This window comes from Lepisosteus platostomus, chromosome 12 (genome assembly GCF_059453375.1).
Source record: "Lepisosteus platostomus isolate fLepPlt1 chromosome 12, fLepPlt1.hap1, whole genome shotgun sequence".
NCBI lineage: Eukaryota > Metazoa > Chordata > Actinopteri > Semionotiformes > Lepisosteidae > Lepisosteus > Lepisosteus platostomus.
This window is the reverse complement of record NC_142622.1, coordinates 35264136-35270783: the sequence shown is the minus strand read 5'-3', so window position 1 is coordinate 35270783 and position 6648 is coordinate 35264136. Positions and strand designations below refer to the sequence as shown.

Here is a 6648-nt window from a genome sequence, read left to right as displayed (position 1 = left end):
TTTCTTCATTATTTATGATTTCGCCTGTAGTCCAACGTAATCAGTTGTTTAACATGGAGCCTAATTAATCGACAGAAGAGGGAGCCCGATCAAATGGTTCTTTCTACATTCCACAGATGAACCCGTTCTTTAATGATGCAGATGCATTATTTCTGATGAAGAGAAACAGGTTGACAAAAAGGTAAAAGCTTTACCACTCAAACTATCCTTTTCCTGTTGCAGACTGTTTCCCTATAAGCACTCATTTTCTATAACAGTATTTTTTTTCTCACTTCTTTTCCCCCTCTAAGCCCTTGTCCTGCCTGAGGATTTTTTTCCCCTATTGTTTTGTTTTTCCCCTTCAGTAGAAAGTAATTATTTTAATTAATGTGGGGGGTGAAATGAGCAGACATATGCAGCCATCGCTGAAGGAAGTTTTTGCCAGGTGGTCCCTTCTTCAAATCAGCTAGTTTGGGGGACATGAGCTACGGTTTCAGAAATGCCTTTGTCAGCTTCCATCTTTCAGTTCCAGGAGAAACCAGATGCCTCCGCAAGTAATTATTTCCTGCACTGCAACTACAAGCTGACAAGTTTAATGTACATCACTCTAAATTGCCTCTCTTCATCCCCTGGACAATCACAGACACAGGAGAACACAGAGGTGCCGGGGAAGTCTTGGCAACTTAATAAGCGGTCATGAACCTGACCAGCCGCCACTGTCAGCTGGAGCTAATGCAAACTTCCTTGCCTGGCGAAACATCAAGAAAGAGAAGGAGGACTGAATAAATGGGACTCCTGGTGCACGTTTCTACGAGAAAAAGTCCTTAGATAATCTGATTCCGTCTATTAAGGGGCAGAAGCTTTGTATTGCTCAATTATAGATCAGAAGAAGTGCAGAGACAAGAGAAGCACTTGACAATGAAATGCTGCTGTGGGATTCTTGTTTTTAAGTTAATTTAGAAGATTAATATGACTAAGTGGGCAAGTGCTGAAATAACAAATTGAGCTAGATCTCTAATTAGGAAGAGTCGTTACTGTATGTATTTCATGTATATTGCTCTTTAAGATTACTATTCCTCAATAATGATCACTAATTTTGATTAGGTCATGCCTTTTTAAATGCTACCATTCATGACCGTTACATGATTAAAACATTCATTTGTTAATATCCAATCACACAGTAAGTGCGCACTCACATCTTTTCCTTTTATGCTTTGTTGATGAGAACATTGTGCCTCAACACTGGTAGTCTGTGTTGTGTGGTATGTGCATGATTTTTAATTATATTTCCAAAGATACTGTACAGATCTGCTAGGTATATGGGCATGCTCTTCCCTGGATGTGGAATAGTAATAGAGTTTAACCCCAGGCAAGATCTGTGGTCTTCATCCATAAGCAATGCCTCATCCTATGAATCCATTTAAGAAATAATGTGAAGGGTCATCAGTGACAAAAAAACTAAATCATGTAAGCCTTAATTACCCAGCTAGATTCCTGAAATGAAAACATTAAGGTTTCAACCTTGTATTCAGGAATTGCAATTGAATGAATATGCGCAGGACGTTATTGATAACCAAGCGAGTGTCAGTGAAATAATAAGTGATATAACATTTAAGTGACTGTCAAGCAATTTTAATCATAGTCGATGCTACAAAACACAAAAAAAATGGTGGGTGTTAGAAATCCTATTTTCAGGAACCCTGCAAGTAAGAAGATCATCAAGGAACGTGAGTCACCAACAGTATGCTGACTCCCTAGAAATCTAGAAACTAGAAATGTTAATCAGTAAAGAAAACTGACTTGACATGGTGTGCTGAAGAGGAATTCAGCTTTCTTGATCACTGCGAACTTTTCTATGGCAGAAGATATCTGCACAGATGCGGTGAATTGCACCTGAATTAGATAGGCCCCAGTTTGCTTGAAGCAAGGAACTGTAGAAAAAACAGTTACACTATTAAACTAGATCAGAAGAGGGGAGATATTAAAAAGATCTGCATGGGAGATACTATATGCAAAGAGCAGAATCAAAAAGAGAATGGAAGGAAATCAGAAAAACATCAAAAGACCAGGTAATTAAATGTGTGTGTATGTACTGTAAATGCCTTGAGAAACAAAATACAAGAGAGGAGAGCTAATGCACTGGATTATAATATACGTAGAATCAACGAAACATTGCCTAGTGAGACTAATGGTGACAAATGCAACATGAGCAGATACACATCATTCTGAAGAGACAAGTAAGATCGAAGAGGTGGATGTGTAGCACAATACAACAAAAAGATGATTCAAGCAGAGGAAGTGAACCTACATGAGTCAGCAGTCTAGGACTTTATGTGAGTCAGGTTTATACAAGTAAAAGTTAAAGGGTATAATGTTAGGAATATGATACAGACCACCAAATTGAAATGCCAATTATAATAAAGTATTAATGAGTTCAGAGAAGTATGTGTATCATGGGTGATTTTTATTTACCTCACAGAGATTGGGAAAGCCCAACAGGGATTAAATTAAATTGAAATTGAAATGGTAGATGCAGCTAATGACTGCTTCTTTACACAGTTTGATTTGGGCTTTTAAAAATGTCAAGATGGTGTCAGGGAACAGGCAGGTAGTTTTCCGAGGGTCCTGTGTGTAGCTGTGAATTCTGCGGGATGCAGAGGCAAACAATCCAAAATCGTAATCCAGAAGCAAGGTCGATGGGAGAAGCTAGAGATCAACCAGAAAGAGCCAAGACAAACCGAGAAGACAATCCAAAAGGCGAAATCCAAGCGACGAGGTTGAAAAAAACCCAGGAAATCCAACGAGACAAAAACACACACTAGAGAACTCAAAATCTCACTAGTGGGCATGGGTTGGTGCGTGAGGGAACTTTAAATACTGAAGGGAGAGGGACATGGTTGGGTAATTGGTCCAGGAGTGAGAACTTGTGGAATCTGGTGCCTGTGAGAATGTGGGGGGTTCAGTTAGGAATGAGATCGTGAAACAGTGGGTTTGGGAATGTAATGGTGTTTGTGAGGGACAGCGCAGAGCACGACAGATGGTGTGTGAAAACATAAGTAAGGAACACAAGGAACTGTGATCAGAATATGATACTGTTAACTTTGTACATTTTGAAAGTCTAGTGTCCCAAATAAAGGATTAGAATTCCATGAAAGCAAACCATGTACAGTATAAATGTCTAACAGAAATAGTATGGGGTTGCTGTAGATGGAATCGACTAGACAGATAGCCAAAAATTAAACATTTATTTAATTTAAACAACAATTCAAAGATGTATTCTGCTTGGAGTACAAAACTCACTCATCCCAAAAGTAAGAAAATCAAAGTATAGAAATCAGTAGACAATATTAGCAGGTTTAATTAATCAATTAAGAACAATAAACAGAGAAAGAAAACTCTTTATAAAACATTTTTAAAAGAATAGGATCCAGTTAAATAACATGAATTACATACATAGTTTAGAAAGGTTAGGACAGAGTAAATAATATCTCAAAGTAGAATAAACTCTTTCCATACTACAACAACAAAAGAATTGCATATAGATAAAAAGTTTCATTGATAAAAATAAGAAACTTTTACATGATGAAAGGGAAATGTCTGAGAACAGATAATCTTCAGTAATAAACAATACTGCTACAGAGGAGCATTTCAGATCTCACATTCCCATTGCTATTCTAACAGTTTTAGTAAAAGAAACATATATTATTCATAGGCCATTATATTCATAGGTGGTAATACTCAATGATTGAAGAACTACTTTTACCCATCTGGCAAACACTAGACCAAGATCATCTGTATGGAAATATTATCATTGAGAATAGTCAACAATAGGATAATAATCATCCTGGTTTCTCACTGTTCTCTCCCCTGACCTCTGGTAAGCATTATAGAAGCATACAGTACAGGCACAAACCTCCAGATTCAGAGGCTGCTTCTTTCCACAAGTTGTCAGATTATTGAATTCTAGCTCTACAACTGACTCGCACTGTTTTTTTTTGCACACTGCTTGTGCTGACTTATTTACGTTGAGTGTTATTTCACTTTGTTGTTGTTGAGTTTGGTGTTTCCTTAATGTCTTTGTATTGGAGCAAACAATGCAATTAACATTTCATTGAACTTGTACATACAGTATGACATACAAACTGACCTAAACTAAACATGGATTTAGTAAAGGTAAAATATGCTTAATCAATCTGTTAAACAGTAACGGTACTGATGGATACAAACATAGTATTTGATATGATATATTTAGATTCTCAGAAAGAAGTAATTAGACAAGTATTACAGTATATAGACCTGTTTTATAAATACATCCTAATTTATATAATTGATCTAGATTCTTGTACAGTTAGCAAGCTGTTCACAGATGATATTAAAGTAGGAGGATTAGGAAACACTATACAAACCGCAAAGGAAATTCAAAAAGGTTTAGACAGAATTCAATACTTGGCAAACATCTGGCAGATGATGTTTATTGGGTTATACGTACTGTAGCACAAACGTAAATGATGAATATAAGCAAGGAGTCAGAGCTTGAAAAAGCTACTTATGAAAACATTTATGTTTCAAATCAATGTTGACACCTTTTTCATCTTCTAGACAATGTGAGGAAGTGATACAAAAGGGAAACAAAATTTGCCGATATATAGTTAAAAGCTTAAAATGTAAATCATGAGATGTTATGTTAAAATCGTACAGTACACTAGTACAATATAATATGGGGCATGTTTTTAGCCACAACATTAGAAAAAAGTCCCTGCTGCTCAGGAATCTGGAGAACAGCAACCAGATACAGTCTGGCACTGACAAAGTCAACCCAATGGACTTCTTTAGTACATTTAAATTGATAAACAGGACTTCTTTTCATGATGGGGAGTGGGAACATAGAAGCCCAGCACAACACTAAGATCTAACTTAGAACAAATAACCCATCCATTGTTGAATGCATATACATGTCCAGTAGCTTAATACAAGCCAGCAGCCATATCACCCTGCAGCTCACAACTGGCTTCCCACTGCAGCTAAGCAGGTGTGAGTCTGGTCAGTACCTGGATGGGAGACCTTGTAGGAAAGGTGAGGTTGCTGCTGGATGAGGTACAGTATTAGTGGGGCCAGCAGGGTGCACTCATCCTGTGGTCTGTGTGGGTCCGAATGTCCCAGTTTAATGATGGGATACTACACTGTTGCAATGCTCCATGGAAAGTTAAGGGCATGACAAGGCACAGAAAGGCATCATGGTCATCCACTGCAACCAAGGAAGTCTCCAGTCGTGTTGACTACTTCTAGACCCAGGCGTCTGAGGTCGAGAGAGTGGGACTGCCCCAGTGCAACGGCTTTCCCACTTCAAGAAGCTCTCCCATGCAGGTTTCTTCATTTTCCAAACGGATGAGCTGCACAAAGTACAACCATCATCGTCGGACACAACGGACAACCACCATCAGCTTAATACAGAAGACAAAAATGCAAGAATGCAAGTATTCTGCATCAATTGTCAATAGGGATATTATAGAAAGACCTGAAATATGACTAGGGAACAATCAGTGGATTGAACTGAAAATAATGATACTGTAATATTGGTTTCAAATCATGTCATGCTTATTTATATGTAGCATTCTTTAAGCCTGAGCATCCCAGAGCACTGAGTTAATATCTATGCCAACTTCAGCTGGAGAGTAAAGAATAGTTTACAGTTTTAGCTAGGGCAGGTTCAAGATCTCTTTAAGAAGTCTTTAGGCCAAGAATCTAAGGCAGGACAAAGTGGGGGAAACTTAAAGACTACTATCTCAATATTTTAGGAAGACGTGTTTTAAACAGCCCCAGAGTGGACCAATTTCCAGAAGAAACAGCAAGGGAAATTATGCTTGGGAGGGGAGGAGACACTGTAACAGCAAAAGAGGTTTGTGTTCAAAATAAAATAATTGTTTGGTCAGCAGCACAGAGCATTGCTGCCTCACAGACCTGAGGCCCTGGGTTCAGTCCCAGACCTGAGCGGTATCTGCATGGGGGTTGTACAGTACAGTACGTTCTCCCTATGTTCTTCTGTTCCAGGTTCCTCCCACAGTCCAAAGTCCAAAGTAGTTTTAGGAAGACTGGTCCTTGTGTGATTGTGCCCTGTGATGGATTGGCTCCAGCTCCCCAGTGACCTTGTGTTGGATAAAGCACATAGAAAATGGATGGACAGTCATCGTTGGAAGGAGAAAAATCTTTTTGCAAGGCACTGTATAATGCCTTTCCTGGGTCTAACTAGGACTTGCAAAGATCTCTTGAAAGTGGAAATACATTAACATCAGCTATATTAATCAATTAAGAAATAAAATATGATCTTATCCCCAGACCTGTATTATGCCTAGACATTTTCGACAGGATTATCCCAATCAAACAATTGTTACCAATGTTCTGTATGCAGAAACAAGACTAACTGATACGCACATACAGTACTTATCATAGAGAATATCTAACAAAGAGTAACAATAACCAAAAATTCATTACGATTTTTCAAGATACAACTGTATATATTTCTTAACCCTTTTTCCCACTGCATAATTTGAGTATCCCAGAGGGACGTTTCTAGGCTTGCTCCACTAAAAACAATCTGAAAACACAACCGATTAAGTGGTTCAAGAAGCATTTAATTAAATATAAGAAGGGGGTAATTTCTAGTTAATTAAA

At 38.1% G+C, this 6648-nt stretch overlaps 1 long non-coding RNA gene across 1 annotated transcript in view; it reads right to left on the bottom strand.

Annotated features, from left to right (window-relative positions):
- Positions 1-5411: 5411 nt before the first annotated feature.
- The window catches only part of LOC148651470 (uncharacterized), a 38333-nt gene continuing 37096 nt past the window's right edge, over positions 5412-6648 (bottom strand). The window contains exon 4 of the long non-coding RNA XR_015925756.1: positions 5412-6122. This is a non-coding gene — a long non-coding RNA (uncharacterized LOC148651470). The remainder of the gene's footprint in view (positions 6123-6648) is intronic.